Below are 22,578 nucleotides of genomic sequence, written 5' to 3' on the forward strand. Positions count from 1 at the left end.
GGAGACCAGCTACAACCATGTATTGCAAGTGAAATTTCTCCTGGATCAAGATGCTTACATTAGTCTTATTTCAGAAAAAATGGACAACATCCAAACCAGCAACAACCGTACTGTTCACATTTCTCAAATATCATTCAGTGGGGATGTGGGAGATACAAACTCATTTCTCTCTTTAGAGTGATGAGTTTTTAAGATACACCTCCCCCAAAGCAGCAAGATTTTCTATTATTCACTTCATATAAAATATATAAATTGCATTGAAATAGGAACTGAAGTTTGGATGTCTTCTCCTCTCAGGAACTGAACAAAACACTACCGTATTTTTTTCTGACCCATGCAGTTTTTATCCCAGTAGCACCATGAAAACTGTAACAAATTCAATAGCAAAAGTAAAGTCAAGTCACAGAGGAATAATTTTAGCATGGTGTTAATGCATTTATGCAAGAATGGTTGGTTACAATCAGATTGGGTAAACATCTCTAGTCTGTAGAGAGTGCTCTAAGCATCCACAGGATTAAAGGGCACGTGACATTGCCACCTTTCTTCTGGCTCTATTCCATGCAGGATCTAAGTCTCTATAAAATGTTTTGACTATTTATAGTGTACTGGGTCATCAAAATGATACAGCTCAAGGAACAGTCTTTTCCCACTCCCCAACTGTGGATCATTTCAGGCCTTCAGTCTGCGTTGGGTATTAGGACATACATGCTTCTGAACTTTTAGTGATTGGGCTTCATAGTTTTGATATTTGGCACCCTTAGTAAAAGCTGAGCAATTGAAGACCTCAGTCACAAGTTTTAGCATTTACAGTGATAACAAGAGAGCATTTAGGCTCCTAAAGCCTTTTATCAATGCTAGCATTAAGGTCAGATGTTGGAAACTCAACCTGTGAGGTTGGGGTGAATGCCAACAAGCAGGTGAGACATATAAACATGCAGAGGCCTTATGTTGGGCATATAATGTGAGCCACAAATGTACGTTTGTCTTGCTCTGTCTCTCGGGATTGTGCCCCTTTTGCAGAAGAATCTCCTTGGCTTGTGCAGCTAAATCATCCATCCCTTGGTGAGTGTAGTCCCACCATGGACAGATTGCCTGCACTGTCTATAGTAAGCCTCTGTGGCAGTCAAAGAAATGTACTTGCCCTTCCTACTTCTGTGGCACTCCTAGTGTCTTTTCTGTAGGTCAAGAATCCTGGCAGGTATTCCATACTGTACTGCCACTCAATCTACTAACCAGTACTCCCAGATCGTAGCGTGTCCACAGACGTTTTAACTTTTCCTTTGCCAAACTCTTTGAGAACAGTTATCTTGTCCATTTATCCTGTCCTAGCAGACTAGGGAAAGCATTCAGCAGAGAAAAGATACCTAGGCTCAACTCTGCATATTTGTAGCATTCTCCCACACAGAGGAGTCTGGGTATAAGGGACTTGTGGGGTAGATGGGGGTGAGTCTGGTAGGTGGGTGTGGTGCCTTCACTGCAAGTCACCAAGCTGAGTGCTCCTGTTTCTTTCCCTCCCAACAGGCAGAAGCAAAGTAGGGCTGTTTCTTGTTGCATGAACATGCCTGATTTCCTGGGTTGTTTAGAGAAAGATGATGAGCCTCAGCTCACACGGGTATAGGTATCTATTTGCTCTACCTCTCTTGCTGAGGTCCTTTATGTATGCTCTCCCACCCCCTGCCAGGCTGGGATGGGAGGACAATATAAAGATCCTATACTTCTGCTGAGCACACTTACTTACTACAAGTACTACACTTACTATGGATAAGAGGAGCAATTACACAGGGAGATACCTAGGAAGATGTTTTCCCCTCTTTAAGGCCAGAGAAAAGGGCTTCAATAAAAAGGAAAGCTGGCTACACAGAGCTGCAATGTGGGGCAGGCTGGTCTCAGAGTGGAGATTTTTAACAGAACCAGGCTCACAGGACAGACATGGAGTAGTTTATACACACCTCCTCACCCCAGCACGAGATCTCAGCTATCTCTTGTGACATCCTGTCATTGTTGGTGTGACTAATTTGTATCAGTGGGTATGTGGATGCATCACTGTGAAGGACAGGGTTTGAGGAAAGTAGATGATCAGGTAATTTTTAGTGTTGTGTGGTAGCAGATAGCAAGCAACCCTGGTACTTCCGATGCAACGTGTCATGTAGGCTTGTCAAAATAAAACACTATTAGAAGGATGAATGAGAAGACCATAAGATCTTCGGTGGTAAAAGCCTGACAAAACTCCACTCCTACCAAACTGCTGTCACCCTGTCTTACTTTTCTGATGAGGAGCTACCTGAAAATTTTCATAGATTTCATGCTCTCAGTTGGTTGGGAAGATGCACAGATCAACTTATTCATAGACTGTAAACAAAGGAGAAAAAAGCAAGAGTATCTAAGTATATTAAACAGTTAAGAGGAAGGGAGGAGAAATAAGGAAGTAGTGGTTGAAACAATCTGCTTTTAAGCGTACAAAAAGCTAAAAAAACCTTGGTAACTTTTTAAAGACAGTGTATAAACAACATAGAAGAGCCCTAAACTAGGTGTTGTGTTTTTTTTTCTTGTTGTTTGCTTGTTTGTTTTTCCTAGGGGGTGGGGGCATTCAGAACTAGTGGAAACTATAATGGGAACTTCAGAAATGGGCACTCTGAACTTTTATCCAAAGTGCAAGTATGGGTTTCTCACCCACCCAGACTGAAACATGAAGTGAAGGGACTATTTCTAATGCTCGGAGGTTGGTTTCCAAACCCTTCCAGTGTAGAGCAGCACCATTTTTTCTACCCAGTTATTTAATTTGAGATCTATTAGATCACAAGAACATAAAACAGAGCAAATGCAGTGAAGTACTTCACCCTGGGGTTTGCCTCTAAGGATAGCTGGACTGCCAGTGTCAAAAAGACAAATACAAAACAATTTGCAGAGAATATTTACATACTTTACAATTCTGATCTAAGAATGTTATGCTAGCTTTTTAAAAAATATGCTATGTTTGGCTATCTCTCCACTGGGGAAATACTCTTGTCATTTGTCATCACTGACAGTAGTGATTCAGCAGCAGTACAATCTTTGTAGCCCTAACAAAGAAAAAAAGTCCTAACACTAACGTCACTGTGTCTTGCAGGTGTGTTTTAAAAAAGTGCTGTCATTTGCAACTCTCTGTATGTAGGACATTGTCAAAATCTATGGCATGGTGTTTCACCAGGGAGAGTGGTCGTGGAAAAGGACTTAGATTAGGGATAGTTTAGGATTAATTTATTTCATAAGTGTAATATAAAATAAATCAATAGATACAATTGAAAATATTTTGTCTTGATCTTCAGAGCTATTTAGTAGTTTAACTGCTGCAAGCTTAACTTTCTGCTTCTATATAACCCCATTTAACACTTGTGCATGTAGCAATAAGACAGCACATAACAGTCTGTAAGATTTTTATTTACCAGCATCACTGCGAGTTGTCTATCTTCATTGCCTTTGATGGTTATACATCAAGAGAATTAGGCTTCAGCTCAGATCTTGAAAAAGGAAATAAGCACCCACAAGATAGTCTCTACAGCGCATTTGTCCTCTGGAGGAGGAGAGCATTGAGGCATTAATGTTGACACAGAAAGCACAGACTGAATCTATTTCAGGGGAGGCTTTGATGTTCGTCTTCTTCCCAGAAGAAAGCAAAGGGCCACAATGGCACTGGGTTGAAGAAATAGAAGGTGAGGGCCATGACTCTGGACCACCGTGAGGCTAACGTGCACCAAGATGCTGGGCCAGGCAAGGCTTTCTATAAGCCAGTCAATAAGTACCGTTCACAGAAACAATGTAGGCTGCTTGGACTTAAAATACACTGTTTTTGCAGTACACCTTCTTACCTGACAAATGAGGTTTCTGAGTGGGCAGGAGGCCTCATCTGTAGGGGAATCCAGAAAGGGGTATGGGAGTCCTGGATGACTGTCAGTCAGAGCAGGCATCAAACCCTTCCACTTGTTCACTTTATCATTAATATAAAAGCAAGATTACAAACAACTACTGAGTCCAGTTGCAGTTCATCTTTGGTTGAAAAGGATCTTTGGTCTATGTTCACAGGTCTGTATTTCCCCTCTCTCTCAATAAATGTGAATGTGTTGGTTAATTCTAATTTGATAAAGGGTGTAGGTCACAAAGTTAACTATTGTTTTTGTGCATTGCATAAAAATATTTGGCCAATTGGATGAAAGCCTGGGATTCAGACATTTATAATTCTACCTAACGTTTTATAGTTCCTTTCCCTGATTTCTGCAACTGCATATAGTTTTCTGTGTGTCATGGCCGTAATAACTTGGGGGAAGGTTGTAGACATGTGCAACGACCACAATGACAGTCTTCACTATGTAGTAATCCACCATAAGACACAGAATTGTAGAAAAGAAAAAAAAAGGGCTAGTGTTTTCTACCACCCACAGAGCCACTGGAGAGCTTGTTTGTGTTATTTCCCCTTTTGGGAGAGGGTCACTGTGAGCCTCAAGCTAACTGCTCAAAATGCCTCTCACCCATCCCTTTTTCAGCCTGGATCAAAGCAATAAAAGCCCAGCTCAGAATAAATGTCAGAGTATTTCATGTGGTTACAAAAACCGACCTGTAAATCCTACACCAAATCCTGCTTGACTCAACACATGACAGACCCAATTTATGAATGGGACAAGACCCAGTGAATACATTTATCTTCCATTGAAGGCAAGAGGAAGCAAGAGCATTTAGCATTCAGCTCTCTCCTACTTATTCATCTATTTTTCTCAGATTTTCTAGAAAAGTTTAAGCTGATGATATATGGATGATATATGGAAGGTGAGAACTTCCTTTGCTGAAGCATGTTGGGGGTAAAGGAGCATCTACAGCTCCTGTAGCACGTTAGTCTGAACCGTGAAATTGTTGGCAATGGCAAGCTTCAATATTACGGGTTTTTTTGTTCAAACAGGAGGAAGTCAAATCCCCAGGTGCCCCCAAGCTCTTTAGAAGTAGGCAAAGGTGTTTGTGACCACCTATTTTTCCTTCTACACTCATGACTACACTAGTCCCAGAGACAAGTTAGAGCAGCCAAAAGAGTAGGCACAACCAAAGGAACTGGTATTTCCGTAGTAGAACTTCTACTGCTAACTGGCATAGGAATAATCTTTCCACATGCTGGTGTTCCTCACGTAACAAAGTGATCCCCAGGCACTGCTGTGAGAGACTTCAAAGATTGTTCTTGCAGTACTGCAGCAGCGAAAACTAGGAGGTGCTAAGAATCCACCCCACTCAGTGTAAACATTTTCAAGCTGAGGGTAGACCAACTGTCTATGTTATTGATATCCAGATCTGTTATGATCTTTGCCTCTCTCATGTGGGTGTTCATATACTCATGTAAGAGAGCCCACAAACAGTAACAGGAATAGACAAGTGCGTCAAGCAAACCTATAAAGCTACTATAGTGTAAAACTGCACCATGTCCTGTTAGTTTCTTTGAGAAATGTTGTTGACGGAAAACTTTTCATTTAAAAAGCTGAAAAAAAAGCTTTCACAAGTATGTATTATTTAATATCTCAAACATTTAACATGCTGAACTGAAACATCTCAGTGATGAGTTGGGGCGCTACTTCATCCACCAAGACTAGATTTTAAGGTTATGTATCTACATGGCAGAGAATTGCTGAGATCATAAAAGACAGACACCTAGCAGGAAACTTCATTCTTCATCCGCTTAGAGGTGTTAAGGATATCTTCATGGCCCACAGGAGAAGGCATGTGACTGAGAAGGCATGTCTTCATATGAGAGTGGGTTCCAGATATTTTCTTTGAGAAGCATGTACAGATTTAGGTCAGGAATTGGGCTCATAAATAAATGTTGTATGCAATGTGTAAAGTAGTGTTTAGTTCAGTTTAAGGGCTTGATCTTTCTCCTGATTAACTCAGTCTCACATTCTTGTACCAGCAGCCAACTTCTGTTAGCAACTTTTTTACTAACTATGTACTTCTAATGACCTCAACAGCTTTGATCAGTACACTGATCAGTACACTGATTATTTAAGCACTGAGTAACTGTGCTGTGCAGAGACCTGGGATTGAGGGGAGGTGAAAGGGTCCCTTATGAAGATGTCTTGTCTTTTCCTTCCTTGTCAAAATACTCACAATGCTCATATACCTCATGAAGGTTGCTGCTCTGGCAGTCTGTACAAATAAACAACTGAAGAGCCTGGGAGCCACAATTTCATCAGCAGGTTGCCCTGGTTGCTTTGCAGTTTAATTATCTTGCTAGTAAAAACATGGAAGTCAACAACCCAGCTGCCAAGAAACTTCGAAAGTCATACGGATGGAAAATGGCCAAGTTTAAGCCTGCTCATTTCCATTTGATCTTTGTTGGAACCAATACCCTCTCAGCAATTTTCCAAAGGGAAAATACCCCATCAGAAAGGTCAAAACTCTTTTCTCCTCATTGTTCAATGAGTCACACTACGCCCTATGTACAGTGCACTGTTCAAACTCATGTCCTCAACACCAATTAAATAATTTATTTGTGGGCATTTTTGTGGCATCCAGTGTTGTAGCATCAAAGTGCTTCAAAAAGACTCACAATTTTTTTTTCTTTGCAGCCTTCCTCTAATATGAAGATTATTTAACCCCGTATTACAAGCAGGAAAGTGAGGAATGGAGGCCTTGAGTTGCCTATGACCTGATTTCTAAGAGCATTTGGCATTTCATAAAACGTTATTTTTTCAAAGCCACATTTTTATTGCCTATATCTGGATTTGTGTGTACTCAGTACTTCTGCAAGTCAGACCCAGGTGTCTTTTAATAAGCATTTGAAAATGAGGAACTCAGAGGTGATGTCTCTTTCTGAAAGCTTAACCCCTTGAAGCCAGATCTGAAACAGGATTTCAGGCTCTGTAAGATGAGCATTACATGGGTGAAAGGATTAAGGCACCAGTGAAGATTTAGGTGTCTCAGAACTGGATCTGAAATAGTCAGCAAAATGATGAGGTACAGTGTGAAGTTGGCACTCTTCACATACCACATATGCAGGTCATCCAGAAGAAACTAAGGATGAGTCTTGGAAACATGAAAACTTGGAAAAAAATCTTCTTGGGTTTCACAGAACATCCTCTTTCTCATGGGAAAACTACTAGGAGACCTGAGCCTTGCACCTCTTTGTGTAGTTGCCTTTTATGAAGATTCCCCATTGCCTTTTCTTTCTGGGGACTGAATATGATTTGCTACAATATTTTAAGATAGTTGATAGAAGAGAAACACTTCCCTTCCCTGTTTAAATGATAGAGTAGTGGTTGAGGTCAGGAAATAGATGCCTCAAGCTGCCTCCCAAGTCTGGCCATGGGACTTATCTGAGCAGAAGATTGTTTTAACCACAAAGCTGCTGGGTACTGCCCCTATTTCACATCAAAGATGCGCAATAAAAAATTATAAATACGACAGCCCATGGAAAGATGAAAACACCATGCTGGAGGGCAAGAGATTCTCTAGCCTAGTGACAGGAGCAGTCATCAACTGTAAGGTAGCAGACATGGCCTAGTATCTACTCTTTAGATTGCCCTTTGGAGTTATCCAGTGACCACATAATGTGAAATAGTGTCTTTGAAGATGAGATTGGAGATGAGGTCTTTTGCCTTATAGCTGAACAATATTTCAGGCATCTGCTCCTCTTTTGTCCAGTGACCACTGCTCACTCTTCCAGCTTCAACTGGTCCAGTGCAAATCATCCCAGACTGTGGTAGCTAGCATACTAGCTAGCTAGCAAGGGAGGAAGATAAGGCTTTAAATGCTTTCCAAATAGAGTGTTGAACATGCATGTTCTTTCTCCTAAGCAGAGTGCTCTATAGGAGGGCTACACTTTCCTCCTTGATTGTGTTTGAAAAGAAAGCAGCTGTATTTCTAAAGAAGAAACCCCATCTTACTGATGTGCCTTAAGCATGCTCCTTACTGGCACTAGGCCAGCTCTCTCAGTCCTGTCAAAATCCAATTGCTCTATAATTGGAAATGGATATCTGCTCTATACTTGTCCTCAAGTATCTTAAGTACTGCTATCTTAAGTACTGCTATCTTGTGTTATCAGAAGCAACTAGTGGGGTATAATTCCCCAGTAGTCAGAGGCTGTATGAGAATTATCCCCATTTGGAGCTGAAGCTCTGAAGTTACACCCCAACACTTTTTCAGGCATTTTTCATTTATCTATTTCTTATGAAGATGCCTTTTTCTCAGCATCACACAAGACTTTCAGGCAGAATCAGTGGCAGAATTTCATTTCCCAGGACATGACTCAGTCACCAAAATCACAAGGCTACTTTGCCTGTTCCTGCAATCCTACCTCTGAGTCAGCATGTATCCTCCAGCAGCAAGTAGGTCACAGCTGATCAGAGAGACAGGCAGCAGTCTCCCTCTGAATGGGTTTTTGATTGATTTTTGTGCTTAATATTCTTCTGCAATATTTACACTTAGATGACTGAGGGCTCTATCACAGTCCACATGCACAAGGGAGCTGTTACTACACAAAGGGTATGTCAGTGTTAGTAAATTAAATGCTGCCAGAACATGGGCTCAGGCCATGAAATTCACTTCGTTGGGCTGTTAGAGTTCTGGCACAGTTTTGGTTCACACCAATTCATGCTCCCTCAATCAGCTCTGCACACCCCACAACCGTATGGTGTAGTTTAGGAGTTATCACAGACAAAGGACCGTTCCCAAAATGGAGTTTGGATGCAGCCATCACATTTCAGAGGCTGAGAACTGTTGTTGTTACAGATGTGTCAGATAAGCTAAAGACCAGGGTATGACTGCTCCAAGCAAACAGATGTGCAAAATTAGTTGGGTAAAAAAATGTATTTTCTGTCTAGACCACTAGAGGGTGCAGACAAACCTACTTTGCCTTGAAGATTTATTTTTAGGTTGCTGAGACTTGAATATTTCAGGTTTTTATCCAGGAAAGAGATGACAGGACCATGCATTTCTGTCCTTTACAAACGCATTTATGCCATCTGTGGCATGTAATCCGAAGTCTATCTTTTTCCCATTAACTGCTGTCCAAACACGGCCCTCTGTCCTTGTCTACCTCGATTTCATACTACTAATTTCCCTCTTCTCTTTTTTAATTTCCTTCACCATTTCTGTTCCTGTTTGTCCATGGTTTCCTACCCCCTGTGCTCCAGGAGGATTTCCTTTTTATCCCTGCACTGCCTGACTGTCAGAAGGCCAAGTAATAAAAGAACGACAGACTTATTCACCCAGCCTTCAGCTTCTGAACCACTGTAGCCCAGAAACAGGGTTTACTCAGTGTACCAGGATCCTGAGATAACAGGACTGAAACTGGGCACGATTTAGAGAGTGTCAAGGATCGATCAGAATTTTGAGAAGTTGTGGTAAAAAAAAAAAAAAAAAAAGGAAGAAAAAGGTTTTACAATATGATTCTTTTCTTTGTGTTTACTCACCCACTCAAAGCAGACACTTGTGTTCCTGAATATTCCCTTATTGCCTCGGCAATTGCCTCATACGGCTAAACTCTGTGTGTAACATCCTGACAAAGAAAATGCAAAACTTTTCATCTTAAATGTTAATCAGACTTACAGGCAGCTCCCTAAGGAATTTGTCTTGCTGTGGTGACCACTGATGTTTCCGTGCTGTAGCAGATCAGATTTCCTCCACGAGTAAGAGCTGCAGAAAGGACCAAAGAAAAAAATATTTTAAGAATCAGTTATTAAAAAAAAATGTGTAAAAGGAGCACATCTAAAGATAATGCCAAACAGTGACAAGTACTGATAACGCTGCCTGTCATAGCTTTAAAACACAGTTTACTAGTTGCAAAATGTACCTCTGCAGGATTACTAAAAATGCATAATATCCACATCTGAAGATTAAGAGAATATAAAGAGCACATACTTTTTTGGTGAATTGATATTTTCCGTTCTTATATTTGCAAATCTGAATCAGGTGCAGTGTATCTGGTAGTGAGTAACCCTAGCTTCATCATGACCATACCGGTGCATAATTTCTGCTGTTATTTCAAGACCTAATCAGCAGCTGGGAGACCAAAGATGGGAGAGTATATTGATTTTCAATTCACCAGCTACCGAGCCTGAATACCTCATGCAGTAGTGTGAAAATGTGAAAAAAATGTGCAGCCCTTGATGAACAAGCTTAGAGATGCCTTGCCCCAGCCTGAACAACACTTGGGCCCTCATCAATCTGTGCACAAAAAGGCAGAATGTCTCTGTTATTGTATCTATGAGAGCTAAAATCCAGCATTTTAAAAAAATAGAGCTGTAGCATGAATCGTATACAGATCTCTCTCTCTCTTTCTCTGTCTGAGTATTTAGCTTTAGTTAAATACTCAGCACTGAAAAATAAGGCTACCAATAGAAAATTTCAGTAAGGACGGAAGGCTTCTGGTCAAAAATGTATGAAAAGAGACCAGATCAAACTGACATTACTAGATTCAAAAGATGCAGAAAATTAACCTCGTGGGATATTTCTCATTAATTAGCACCTGAATTTAGACAAAAATTGGATTATATTAGCCATTTTAAACCTATTTTAAAATAACCACCCTAACTCTCAGGCTAAGTGTCCCTCTCAGGTTTCCTTCATACACCAAATTGACCTTCCCATTCAAGAGCTGGCAGTAATAGAAAACAAACCCAAACAACAGCCCGAAAGCCACTTATAAAATTAGCTCATTTCATCCAGGATTTTTTGAGGCAGTAGTCAAGGGCCAAACGCTCCCATTTCTGTAAAGTCACTTTTCAGAGGAGAGCTCCATTTTCAAGTGCATTTTGCACACTATGAAAAACGTTAGAACAGTGTCAATAAATATCGCTGATACGAAAAACATCCTTCTGTCCATTTGGACGGTTTGCAAACATTAATTGTCAGTGGTGAGGCCCCTTGGACTTCTTCAAAACAGCTATTTATCTGGAAACTATGCAAATGTGAGGTAGAGCTGTCAGGTGACAATACATGTGTAAAACATCACCACATCTTTTAAACACATTGGAAAATAGTGCTGGTGTCTCTTCATTTCTGAGCAGGACAGAGGGAGCCCACCACAGGATAACTTCTTGAGGCTGGGTTGTGGGCTTCTGGGTTTCTCCTCTGTAGCCACTTGACCAGAACGCAGCCGTTACTGGGGGAGACCACATTTACCATACAAGGAATAACTTTTCTAGGGTTTGTTTCTTTGCCATCCTATTATACTGCTACATAGAACGTATGCCTCCCTCCGACAGATCTAAGGACTACACTCTTTTCCCACAGCAACCAAAGATACTCATGCTGAAAGAGAGCACTGAGAACAAACATTTTAAGTCACCAAAGTGGGCCTTTTCTGTGCTTACAGTCACTAGTGAGAGCAAAATTGTCTGCACAGACAGATGCACCTGAGCTGAACCCCAACCTCCCCTGAAAGACAGAAGGTGAATACACATTTTCAATAAATGTACGCTAAAAACTGAAGGCAGAAGCAGTGGGTAAGCTGTTGTTTGGCAACAGGGAGGCCTGGGTTCAATTGCTCTTCCCATGTAAAGCTGGTGAGAACTTTCCCTTGAGCTGTGCCTATGCAGTAACCGGGAAATGTGACTGCAGGATGGGTTTGCACACCTCAGCCGGCTTTCATCTTGCAAGCTGTAGCACAGGCTACAAGTATTTAGCAGCTAAGGCCATACAGAGCTGTAAGGAACAGCAAATTGCTTAGCGTCAATAGTCAAACTGAGAAGACTAAGGCTGATGCAAGTGCTTCTACCTGTGCTGTAGCCTCTCCCTTAGCAGAACTGTGACATGCTCTGTGGCGACATGCTCTATGGTTGTGTCCAAACTGACGTACTGCCGTTTGCAAGGGAAGACCTCGGATTCTTTATCAGATCACCTGTGCTGGGGAGCTGTGAAAACCAGGGCAGAAGTCTGGCGCCAACTGGGATTCATCTGAGTTCCCCATCTGTAGATGAGTGACAAAACTTCTGTGGCTCATAGAGTCTTTTAAGAGTGAAATTCATTAGAGAGGTCCAAGAGCTACCATAGTAGCAATCTCAGAAGTAGGGTGGAGGTGATTTAGGAATGAAGCCCAAACATGGATGAGATTTACGTCTCTGGATCAAACTAATGCTTTTGGAAACCCTAGCTGGATTCTGCCGACCACTATGTATAAAATCTGGAAAGTGTTTATACCAAACACTGAGCACAGTCAAGGAGCCAATGTCCAAACATTAAAACTGATTACAAGCAAAGACTTAAAAAAAAGCAAATGCCAAAGACCTGAATCTCTAGTGTGTGATTTCACCCAGGGATCCTCACGGCACGTACAATTTCACTTATTGTAGGGCAACCTGGTGACAGCACACTATTACAATAACTGCCGTACAGATGGCTATTTTATGCTTGTTTCTGAACTATTAAAAAAACCTTCTTGCAAGTAGTCTGTCTCCCTGTCTATTAAGAGACAACAAATACAGTATGCAAGAGTGCACTGTGTTACGAGACTTCCTTCTGGTGCCTGTCTGTCTGAGTTCAGTTTTTATGCATCAAAAGACCCTGATGAAATTATATCATTTTGTGATATGGTTCCACAGTCACTTCTGCGTGTATGTTCGGTTGCTGTAAACCTCAGGAACAGTCTCAGGATGACTACAATATGTGACTCTGCAATAGCTAAAGATAGATATCAGGTCCAGATCTACAAATAAAACTGGTCCAAAATTATCTGGTTTGTTTTTTTTTTTTTTTTTCCTCCCAATACGTAGAAGCTCATTCTTCCTCCTTTTAAAAATACCCTTGAAGACACGCTATGATTTTTACTATTCTCCTTACTAAAGCAAACTGTACACCTTAAAACCCCTTACTTTGATAGTGGTTTGTGCGGAGTGGACCCCTTAAAACTGGAGGTAGGAGATTTCTTTCTCTTTTACAGCAGTATTTGCTGTGATAATTCTGACTTCTGACTATGTGTAACATCACTTCATTATCATTGCTCTATTATTAACCCATACAGTTCTTCATTTATGAAGCTCACACTCATCGGGCACAAAGACACACATGCAGTTCTTGGATTGCAATGAACTTTGTTCTCCCTTCAGATGTAAATAATAGGAGGGAGAACAAATCAGTCTTGACTGAGTCTGACTCCACTGAAAAACAATTTTGAATAAAGAATCAAGAAGTGAAAAGCTGTACTCCTTACCTGGTCTGGGATGTACAGTGCACCTTGAAAGCGTCTTAAATGACAGAGAAGAATTAGAAATAGTTGAAAGTTTGTACTCATCCAACCACAGGGCTCAGGAAATGACCGTGTATTTTGCAACGATTAACTCCTTCCTCACTTCTAATGTCTTCGCTTTTTCAAGTACAGCAAAAAAAGTCCATCATACCCTTCCACTGCAGTTTGGTAGCTGATGCCGTGCCCTACACATGATTTCTGTTGCACACTGAGAATATGCAGGTGGGCAGAAGAGATGACTCTGATCACCTCCATGGAAGAGAGAATTGGCAGCATCTTCTGCATAACTGTGACCAAGTACATTTTACTGTTGAATGAAGGTTATGTGATGAAGTGTAGAAATGACTAAGTAATGGCTCAGTGCTTGACTCTCATTTTTAGAAGAAGCTTAGAGAAATATTCTCAACATGACTTCAGTGTTGCGGTGCCCAACAGAGCAAGGAAAAAAAAGTTATTTAAAGGAGCAGTGTCCCTTTCAATCTGGACATGCATTTGATGTACATATGGTCTACAATACTTACTTTTATGCACATGGGGTGTCTAGGTGAAAGCTGAGGATCCTGGAACATCAGGAGATAGGTCTTCTGTACATAAAAAAATTTCTGCCCCTAAAAGCCTGTTTCCCTTGGCTGAATGTACCCATTTGACTGCAAGGCATTTCTGAGCTTGAGCCCTACGTAAAACCATTAGCCTGAAAGCTAGTAGAGGCCAGTTCCATACAAAAGCACAGGCTGCTTTTGGGGAGCAGGCATCTCAGTGCTGAACCCAAGGAGGCACCCAGGCTCTCTGCGTGCAGGTGCAGGGGCAATCAGCACCCCAAAGTGGTTTTGCTGCACCAAGACAGCAGGCTGAGAATAAAAAACTTCAAAAAAATCCAGACTGCAGCACTAAAGACAGACCTGCGTTTTGCACCCCTCTCCATTTTTTTCTGTTTTAGAAAACAAGCCCTGGACATATATACATACATGTCCTTTCCACATCTTTGAAGTCTCTTTACCTAGGCACGTGTGTGCTCTATTTTAAAAACCTTGTGGGGGAGAGAAGTGTCACTCCCTGCTTTTGGGATGTTGGTAGAGGAAGAGAGAATAGAAATGTCACCAACATGCACTTTTATACAACAGCTCAGGCACCCAGCCATGATGGTTTGGGCTTAGTCTTCTCTTTGAGAAGAGGTGCATCCCTGTTCTGGGCATAAAGCATGTCAAAAGTCCACAGAAACTATAAGAGGTAGAGATCTAGTCCATTCTTCTCAGCAAATCTGAGCTGACACAGCAGGACTTGATGTGTCATTGAGCCTATGCTCCACAGACTTTTGCATGGGAGAGGCTTTTTATGAACTACGTAAACAACTTTAGTAACAAGGACCAGAGCTCAGCATTGTCCACCTCTTGGTGGATGGAGGGTTTCAGAAAGTTTTCTTCATAGATTATTACTACTTACAAGACTTGGTCACTCTGATCTGGATTCCTCTCAGGAGACTGGTGCAGCTTCACCAAAAGGACTGGAAAGGGTACCCATCCCATCTGTGTGCTTCTGGGATTATCCCAGAAAGTGGGACTAGAAAGCCTAAACCCGTCCAGACTGAAGGGTCTTCCACAGCCTGGGCCAGCATTCTGGACTACTGCACTGAGGGTGGCCGGGATTGCCTTTCCCCAAAGCCACCCTGCCTCTTGTGGTGAGCACTGCTACACCCGTCTTCGGCAGGGTTCAGGTTCCTCCGGGCACGGAGACACAACGGAGTGCTTCCTCCCGCCCCCAGATGACAACAGATCTGGTACCTCAACCCACAGCAAAAAGAGCTTCTGGGCCTGTGGAGACACCTCGTGTTTGGGTTATCTGAGACAGGGGTGGGGTCATCTCACCTAGCTCTGGGCATTTGCACTGCAGGTGTCTACACCAGACTTAATCATTCAAGGCACTCTTGAATACAGGCAATGCAGAGAAACAGACCTTTACATGATTCTTTATCTGGGAGTTTTAATAGCCAAAACATCTGGGTGATTCCTCAAGCCAGGGTTACTTATCATATAGCTTCATACACAGAAGCCTTGATGAGTTTTACATTAAACGTGGTTGCAGGACAGAGACTTAAGTTCTTCTTGCCTTGATGGCTCTCACTTTCACATACAAAAACTGAATCAACTGTCAGTCTTTGTCAGCTGCCAGACTCGCTTCTCCCCATGAGCCTACAGGTAAACAGGAAGGAGTTTCAGTCTCACAACCTCAAAGTATGAAAAAAATATTGAATCAGACATCCTAAATACTAATGAGATTTGGTTTGCTTCCTAGGTTGTTATTTTTTTAACAACAATCTTCTTTCAGTTCAAATATAACAGGTTAGAAATAAAACTTTTTTCTACTTTTTGATCCTTAGGGCCACAAATATTTCAAATTCTAAAACTTTTACTCACTACCATTTTAAAAGAACTTTTCAACTCTAAAATTGGGGAAAGGAGCTTTCACAACAAAAAAGATCAGCATTTATTCTGGTAAAAAAATATGAAATTTGTCAGTCCTGGATTACTGTATGATAGAATGAGTATAAGCAGTAATTAATTCTGCTGTGCAATATACTATGGTGTATTGTAACATAACATAATGAAAATTAAGTTATTTAATAATTCATTATTATTATTATTATTTATTACGAGGTAATCAGTTTGATAGGACTCATTTGGCCATGTTAAAATTTCCTCAAAAAGCAATTACATGCTAAGAGAGCATCACTCTGAAGACTGACCATGTCTTTCAGAATTATTATGAGCAATGCTGTGAATTTCTATAGATTTGGGTGAAGTTATAGCCCTCTGTAAGTCCACAGTCAGCTTCTTACTGAGCTCAGTAAGGTCAGGACTTAATCTTGTGAGTCCTCCCTGGAGCTATCTCAAGCAGTTAGTGAATATTTGGGTTCCTGCTGCTGGTAAGAATCTGCACCTTGACTGTATTCTCCTGGGAGACAGTGCCATGACTTCTGTGTGAGACATTTTAGACTACTCCAGTAATAAAAGGTTTGGTTTTTGTTTGGGTATTTTTTTAAAGTGATGTTAGAAAGGTCCTCATTGCAGAGATCTTCTTCTAGGGTGAATCTGCAGTGACCTCGAGGGTTACCTGAACATGGCTCTGGCTCCTGGTGTCCAGAGGAAGCAGATGTGGAAGGGGATCTGATTTGCACCAGGCCTTGAGGGTTCCCCAGCCTCAGGACATACTAACTCCTTGCACAAAAATAAAGAAAAAATATATGGCCTTGGGGAGCTGCACTAAGGCTAAATATGGTCATTTATTAACAGGAGTGCTATTCCCAGAGGAGCAAACACCAGCTTCTCTTCTGCAGCTGAGGAGGTTAAATACAGGACCTGCTTTGATCCCTCAGATGGACCCATCCTGGCAGTCAACCTGAAGAGAGGGAGGCCTGACCCTCGGAGAGCATGGCATATCAGCTGTGACGTGAAAACAAGCAAGCAAGTTAGGCAGACTCACGGCACTCTTCCTAAAGAGTTCTTCGTCTTGGCTTGAGGTGTATTGGGAGGCAGAGAGCTTGCACAGGTGGTGGTGGTGGAGGGGTCTGTAAGCACAGCGATACAGGAGTTGGAACAGGGTGGTAGAGGGTGGGCAACCCCAAGGAAGTCCTGTGCTTTAGGAGTGAGGAGACAGAAAGGTAAATCTGTATGGAAAGAAGGAGGAGGTGGGAGTGCTAGAGAAGTGAGGAAAGGTAGCAGGAGCAAGTGAGGCTGAGAGAACAAGTCCCAGAACAGTATAAGGGTCTGATGATGTCCATCCTGTACCAGAGCAGAGGGGAAGGAAAGGAGAAGAGTATTCTGGGAGGCTTCTGTTTCCCTCTCATCCAGCACCAGGAGGGCCTGGGCAGGTCTCCAAGGCTCAGACACTTGGTCCATGCTAGGCAGGCAATTTCACCATGGCATGAAATGTCCCATAGGAACTTGAGCTTTGCAGAGGGATAGAGGAAAGGCAGGCAACCGGCGAAGAGAAAGAAGAGACCCCTGCCTCACAGCCAACCTGATATCTCCAAGCTCCATAACACCCACTCACCTCCAGAGCTCAGAATTGAGTTGTGATGCCAGCAGTGACAAGGACAGAATACATTACTTCGCCTCTCATCGTCCAGGTGACAAAACTCACTTTTGCCCATGCTGTTGAGCTGGCTGTGTTATGATGCCATTACACACCTGATGGACCTCCAGGCCTCAGTTATGACTGATTGTCCACTTCAGGGCTACCACACCACCACCTGTGGAGCCCTCCAGAAAGAAAACATTCATTTTAACTCTCCAGGAAATAAGCAGACAATCTTAGCCAATTATTCCTAAAGTTAGATTCAATGTCTAGATAGCCTAGGCCCGTGAAGGGGTGGTATGGTGAGAGACAAAACCTGACTAACAGTTGTTCCTTGCACAAGGAGGTGTGACCTGCTTCCTTGTCCAACGCCATGGCCTTCATAGCTGATAGCTACTCATCCCCAAAACTGCCGGTTCATGTAATTCTGCCCAACAGAAAATGAAAGGAAAAAACTCAAAGCCAAAAAGACTCATTTCAGTGTTTTTAAACTGACATGTTTTCATTTCAGCATAGGAAGTTTCTGTCATAGGAAGTGAGTGCTGCCTGATTCAATGGCAACAGTAGTAGCACACGGTATGGGTCCTTGCTTTGCTTGTGAAAGGCCTTTCATTTCCCGGAGCAGCACTTCAGTCACTGGACTGCAGCATAGTTTGGGGTCAGGATCCCTCCAACTAGATCTGTCCTATCACACCCAGGGAAACTTCACATTTTTTACATGGAGGTGAATGTCCTGGCTACATTGCAGAACTGTTTCAAGACTTTGAGATTCTCAACATCTCCCTCCAAACACACTCACACACTTCCCTTGATGTTTATGCAAAACTGGAGGTATTCTCCAAATGAAACTCCTACCATGCATTTTTCTTGCAGTCCAAGCAAGTTCCTCTTCTGTGTGGAGCCAAAGTGGGAACAGCTGAGTGAGATGTCATTGCAAACAAGGGATGCAAAAAAGTCTGGGAAAAAAGAGAGAGAGAGTGATGCCAGATGGCAGAGGGGAGTAAATACTCTCCAATGTGCAAGGGGGAGGGAGAAGCAGGGGAGCAGGGGAAAGGGGAAAAAGCCCTTTGGTAGGCATAGGGCACAGTTTGCAAATCAGTAATAATCAGGATCATCAGATGCATGGTGGCATGCATCAAAGTGCAAGTCCAGATGCAGAATTTGTCTCTCCTATTCCATGCTGTATAAAATTTCTCAAATTAAATTATGTATTTGGGCTGAATAAATAAAATTTTTGTCAGCTAAAAATAAAATACACATTTCTTAATTAACTGAAAATTCTTGAAAATTTTATCCCTGATCCTCAGGAAGCCCAGGGTTTTAAGGTTTTGAGCACCCTGTCATTGCAGTTTTGATCACTGCCTCTGTTGCAGACTGCAGTGAAGTGCAGCAGTACACAAGCTCACTCTGAATAAAACCACCTGCACAGCACCAAGTGTCTAGAGCCTTATCTTGAATTGACTCAGCTTCGAGAAAACTAACAACTGCTTCTGAAAACATAGAAAATTGCGTGTTTGCTGACTGATTGCTGGTCTGACAAACCCCTACTAGGCAGATTTCAGTTTGATAATCCTGATACTCAGCCAAACTTTAAGAGTGACTTCCCCTTTCTATTATTTCTGTTTTGGGGTATGATCCCCACATAAGTGGGTCTCCCTTAATTTTCCCTGGCAGTGTAAAGGGGCCATTAAGTAGGAAAAAAAAAAAAGAAAGAAAAAAGAAAAAAAAATAAATAAAACAGGGATCATAATTTCTTTCTGTGTATTTCATTATTGGAGGTATTTTTTCCACCAGACATATAAAGTCATTTATCTTTGTTAAAGATATACTTAAATTCCAGCCTAAGGACTGGACTCAGGACTGAGAACTTCAGGTGTTATTTCTGAGGGAGAAAGGCTGAGAGAAGGCAGGACCCAGACTCAACCCATTGGGTTACCACATTTTGCAAAGGGAGCTTTCTCCTAGACTGAGACAAGCAGAGTGATCAGAAGCTCAGGTGACTGGCGTTGGAGGAAAATGCATTCACTTGTTGTCATTCTCCATGTGCCTGCTTGAGCTGGGTCGCCAAAATTAGACAGGCATGATGCTCTCTGCTGACATGGCCACACACCCATTTCTCTGAAGCCCTCCCAAAGAGTGGGTCAGCTCAAGAGACAAATCTCTATGGTTCTACATAGTGGTCTGGCAGTCCCTGTATGCTCTTATGGTTGAAGCAATTGAATGTTGCCCCAGAACTGAACTCTGTCTTGGTCCTCTGCCCCATAGTTCCTAGGGGATGCTAATAAGACCACTTCAACCAAAGTCTTCGCAAAGTGGATATATTCTTGGGTCTCAATTTCTGGGAGCATGCCTTGAAACACCTGGGGACTGACGAACTGAAGTGAGTAGGGGCAAGGCTTTGGTCAAAAACTGTGTTACTAGGGTCATAAAGGTTCCATCAAAACTTCTGATGGTGGTCATCAAGGTTGTTTGGTTACCTTAGCCACAACCAAGGCTTGTTTCCTGCCAGACCTCAGCCAGCCCAGACACTTGAGTGACTGGTGGGCAGACTGGCAGGAAACCAATGCTTCCTGTCTGCCTGTTCCCTGGTTAACTAAGCTCATGGATATATCACAGAATGGTTGGGATTGGAAGGGACCTTTAAAATCACTTAGTCCAAACCCAAATCAAGGATGAGCAAGTGGGAAAGCCTTTCTTCAGGCTGCCCAGCTTCCTAGCTCCTTGTAACCATACTCTCTATCTTTTGGACAAAACAGGCAGGAAAATGGCAACTCCTGCAGAAGTCATTACACTCATCTTACGGAAGCAAAGTATTTTTCTGTGGTAACAATAATAGCTTTTTAATGCTTTGGGTTTTTTTGGGTTTTGGTTTTTTTTTGTAATTACTAAAGTGTTTCAGTGTTGTTTTGCACCTATTTGGAAAGTGGGATTTTTTTGGATTTGTTACCCAGATGTAGGATTTGACAAATGGGAATACACTGAGTAGATGTTTTAGAGCAGCCATCAGCTCTAGACCAGCGAGTGCTGAAAAACAAGGCTGTGGCTGTCTCATACAGGATGGTGAGATCCCTGTAAGTTTCTGGGGTTTTCCCCTCCTGTACCCCACCCCATCCCCTTCTTGCATCACACATCTACTAGGAAAATATATTCACCCATGTTTCGGTTAGCACATGCTGTCAAGTCTTGCTTGCTACCAAAAATCTCTTGAAGTGAAGACACATTTACTTCTACCCCAACACTAGGTGTGATTGGTGTGCAAGATAAAAGCCTGCCTACTCAAGAAGGGAAAATAAAAGGTGAAACAGTTATCAGCTGGCCAGAACCAGTGATTCCACCTACCAAGGCACAGGGACGGTCACCCAAACCCTAAAGGACTTGGGATTAGGCCCATGTGGGAGGTGGGAGAGCCTCTTTCTTTTTTTTTTTTTTTTTTTTTTTTCCTGTAAAAAGGTTGTTTTTCATACGTTATGTAAGACGTCCTATTTGTCTCTAACTTCTCACTGATTACAAACGGATTACAGGAAGGAAGCACTCCACCCAGTTTCTTAATTTATCATGCACCGTTGCTTAAAGGTGTCATCCGTGTCTCAAGAGAAGTCTGTTTTTTCCCCTTCTTTTTACAAAAAAGAAAAGGGGGAGGGGGGAGGTGCAGATTATCTTACTGCTTATTAATTATTAATTGTATGTCAGTTACACCCAGAAAAATGTTTGATTTTTCCAGCCGCACACTTACTAAGAAATCCTTTCAGCAAGATAAAAAGATGTGGTATTATTTCTTGCAGGAAGGAAATGGCATGCAAGAGAGAGAGAAGATAGGTGGTGCGCATTTCCAAGGGGCTCTATATTGTATCTCAAATCAGAAATCTGGATCCCACTCCTACAATACAAGCATCAGTCAGTACTTTCAGTCTTGTAATTATTCCTGCAGACTATCCGATTAAAAAAGTGAGGGTCAAGTTGTGTTCCCAGTTCTGCTGAGGTGGGAGTAAAACCATTGCAGCTCCTGGAGTGACTCCATGCTTACTGCCATCCTCATAGGGCTACAGCTTGTGTCCTCATTGCTTTTGCTTACAAAGCTGTGCACGCAAAAACCTCTCACTCAGGGCAGGGAAGGTACTTTGGGGTGACTCAAGGAAGAACCTTGTTCGTGCATGGCTCTTGGGAAGCTCCAGGGGTGCAGGGAACCAGCTGAGAGGGAGCGTGCGAGGGCTGCAGCACCTCTGGACATGCAGTGAGCACCATGTGCAGTGGGGGAGGTGAAAGAAGCAAGGAAGTAAGCAGGGTGGCTCTGGAAGATTTTGTAGGAGTGCCCAGGCAGCTGGAGGAAGAGAGCCGTCCCAGGGCACTTGCTGTGGCAGGTGTCCTCTCAGCTGCAGCTTTCCAGAGGAGCAGTGGCCTCACATGCAAACCTGCTGGCTCAGCTGCCCGGCAGCGCTCCAGCTGCGGCACAGCTCCGGCTCCCACAGGGTGTAGCCGAGGTCTGCAGAGCCAGTGTTGCAGCTGGAGTGCCTTGGCAGTGGACATGAACCCAGTGCCAAATTTAGGGTAGCAGGTGAGGCTGTAAGGCCAGTTCCTGGAGGGATGAGAGATGCCAAGTGCCAAGTTGATTTTCTGTCGTGCTATGCTTTGCCATATACTTCTGATACTAGGGGCTACAGACCACGATGGACTATGTCCATGAGCAGCTGATAAAAGGACCAACGCCATTAGAAAACATACATACAATGTGTTAACTCCGAATTTATCAACAACGCAAATACTGATCGCAAAGAGGAAACCAAATTTACGTAGACAGATTAAAGCTAATCTGCAGGTCTTTTTGCCATTCAGTGTTTAACTTCAGGCTCTGTCAATTCATCTGTACTTACCCTTGACCCAGGCAACAATGAATTTTGCTCTCAGTCCAGATATTTCTTTGCTGCATGACTGAATGTTTATTGTATTGTCTTCAGTCATTTCCTTTAACAATGCGAATGGGAAAGAAGCTTTAGAAGAATTTTTTTTAAGCCCAAGAAATGTAGTCCAGCAGGGTGCAGGGCCCCTGCACTAATGTTGCATTTCTAATTCAGAGACATTCATGTGCTGGAGTGTTCTGATGCCAAAGATCAGTTCCTTTCTTGCTATCTTACTACACTGAGCTGTATTTAGTGCCAGTAATTGTGTCCCAAAGAAGTTGCAATCATGTTCTGACAGAAAGCAGTGTATACTCTTCTGTGTTTTTTTTCAATCTGAACTCTAAAATAGCAGTCTTTTCAGGTCCCAAATAAAACTGTAGTGTGTATCTATTCCAGATTAAATATATTTTCAGTTCT

The 22,578-nt window shown here is 42.4% G+C and overlaps 1 protein-coding gene across 1 annotated transcript in view; it reads right to left on the reverse strand.

Moving 5' to 3' along the window:
- The window catches only part of P2RY8 (purinergic receptor P2Y, G-protein coupled, 8), a 33,067-nt gene extending 19,866 nt beyond the window's left edge, over window positions 1-13,201 (reverse strand). The window contains exons 1-2 of the mRNA XM_010075720.1: window positions 13,160-13,201; window positions 9,559-9,645 (exon numbers count right to left, since the gene is read on the reverse strand). The gene's annotated coding sequence lies outside the window, so the exon portion shown is untranslated. The remainder of the gene's footprint in view (window positions 1-9,558; window positions 9,646-13,159) is intronic.
- Window positions 13,202-22,578: the final 9,377 nt, after the last annotated feature.

The sequence above is a fragment of the Pterocles gutturalis genome, unplaced genomic scaffold (genome assembly GCF_000699245.1).
Source record: "Pterocles gutturalis isolate BGI_N339 unplaced genomic scaffold, ASM69924v1 scaffold46847, whole genome shotgun sequence".
Lineage (NCBI taxonomy): Eukaryota > Metazoa > Chordata > Aves > Pterocliformes > Pteroclidae > Pterocles > Pterocles gutturalis.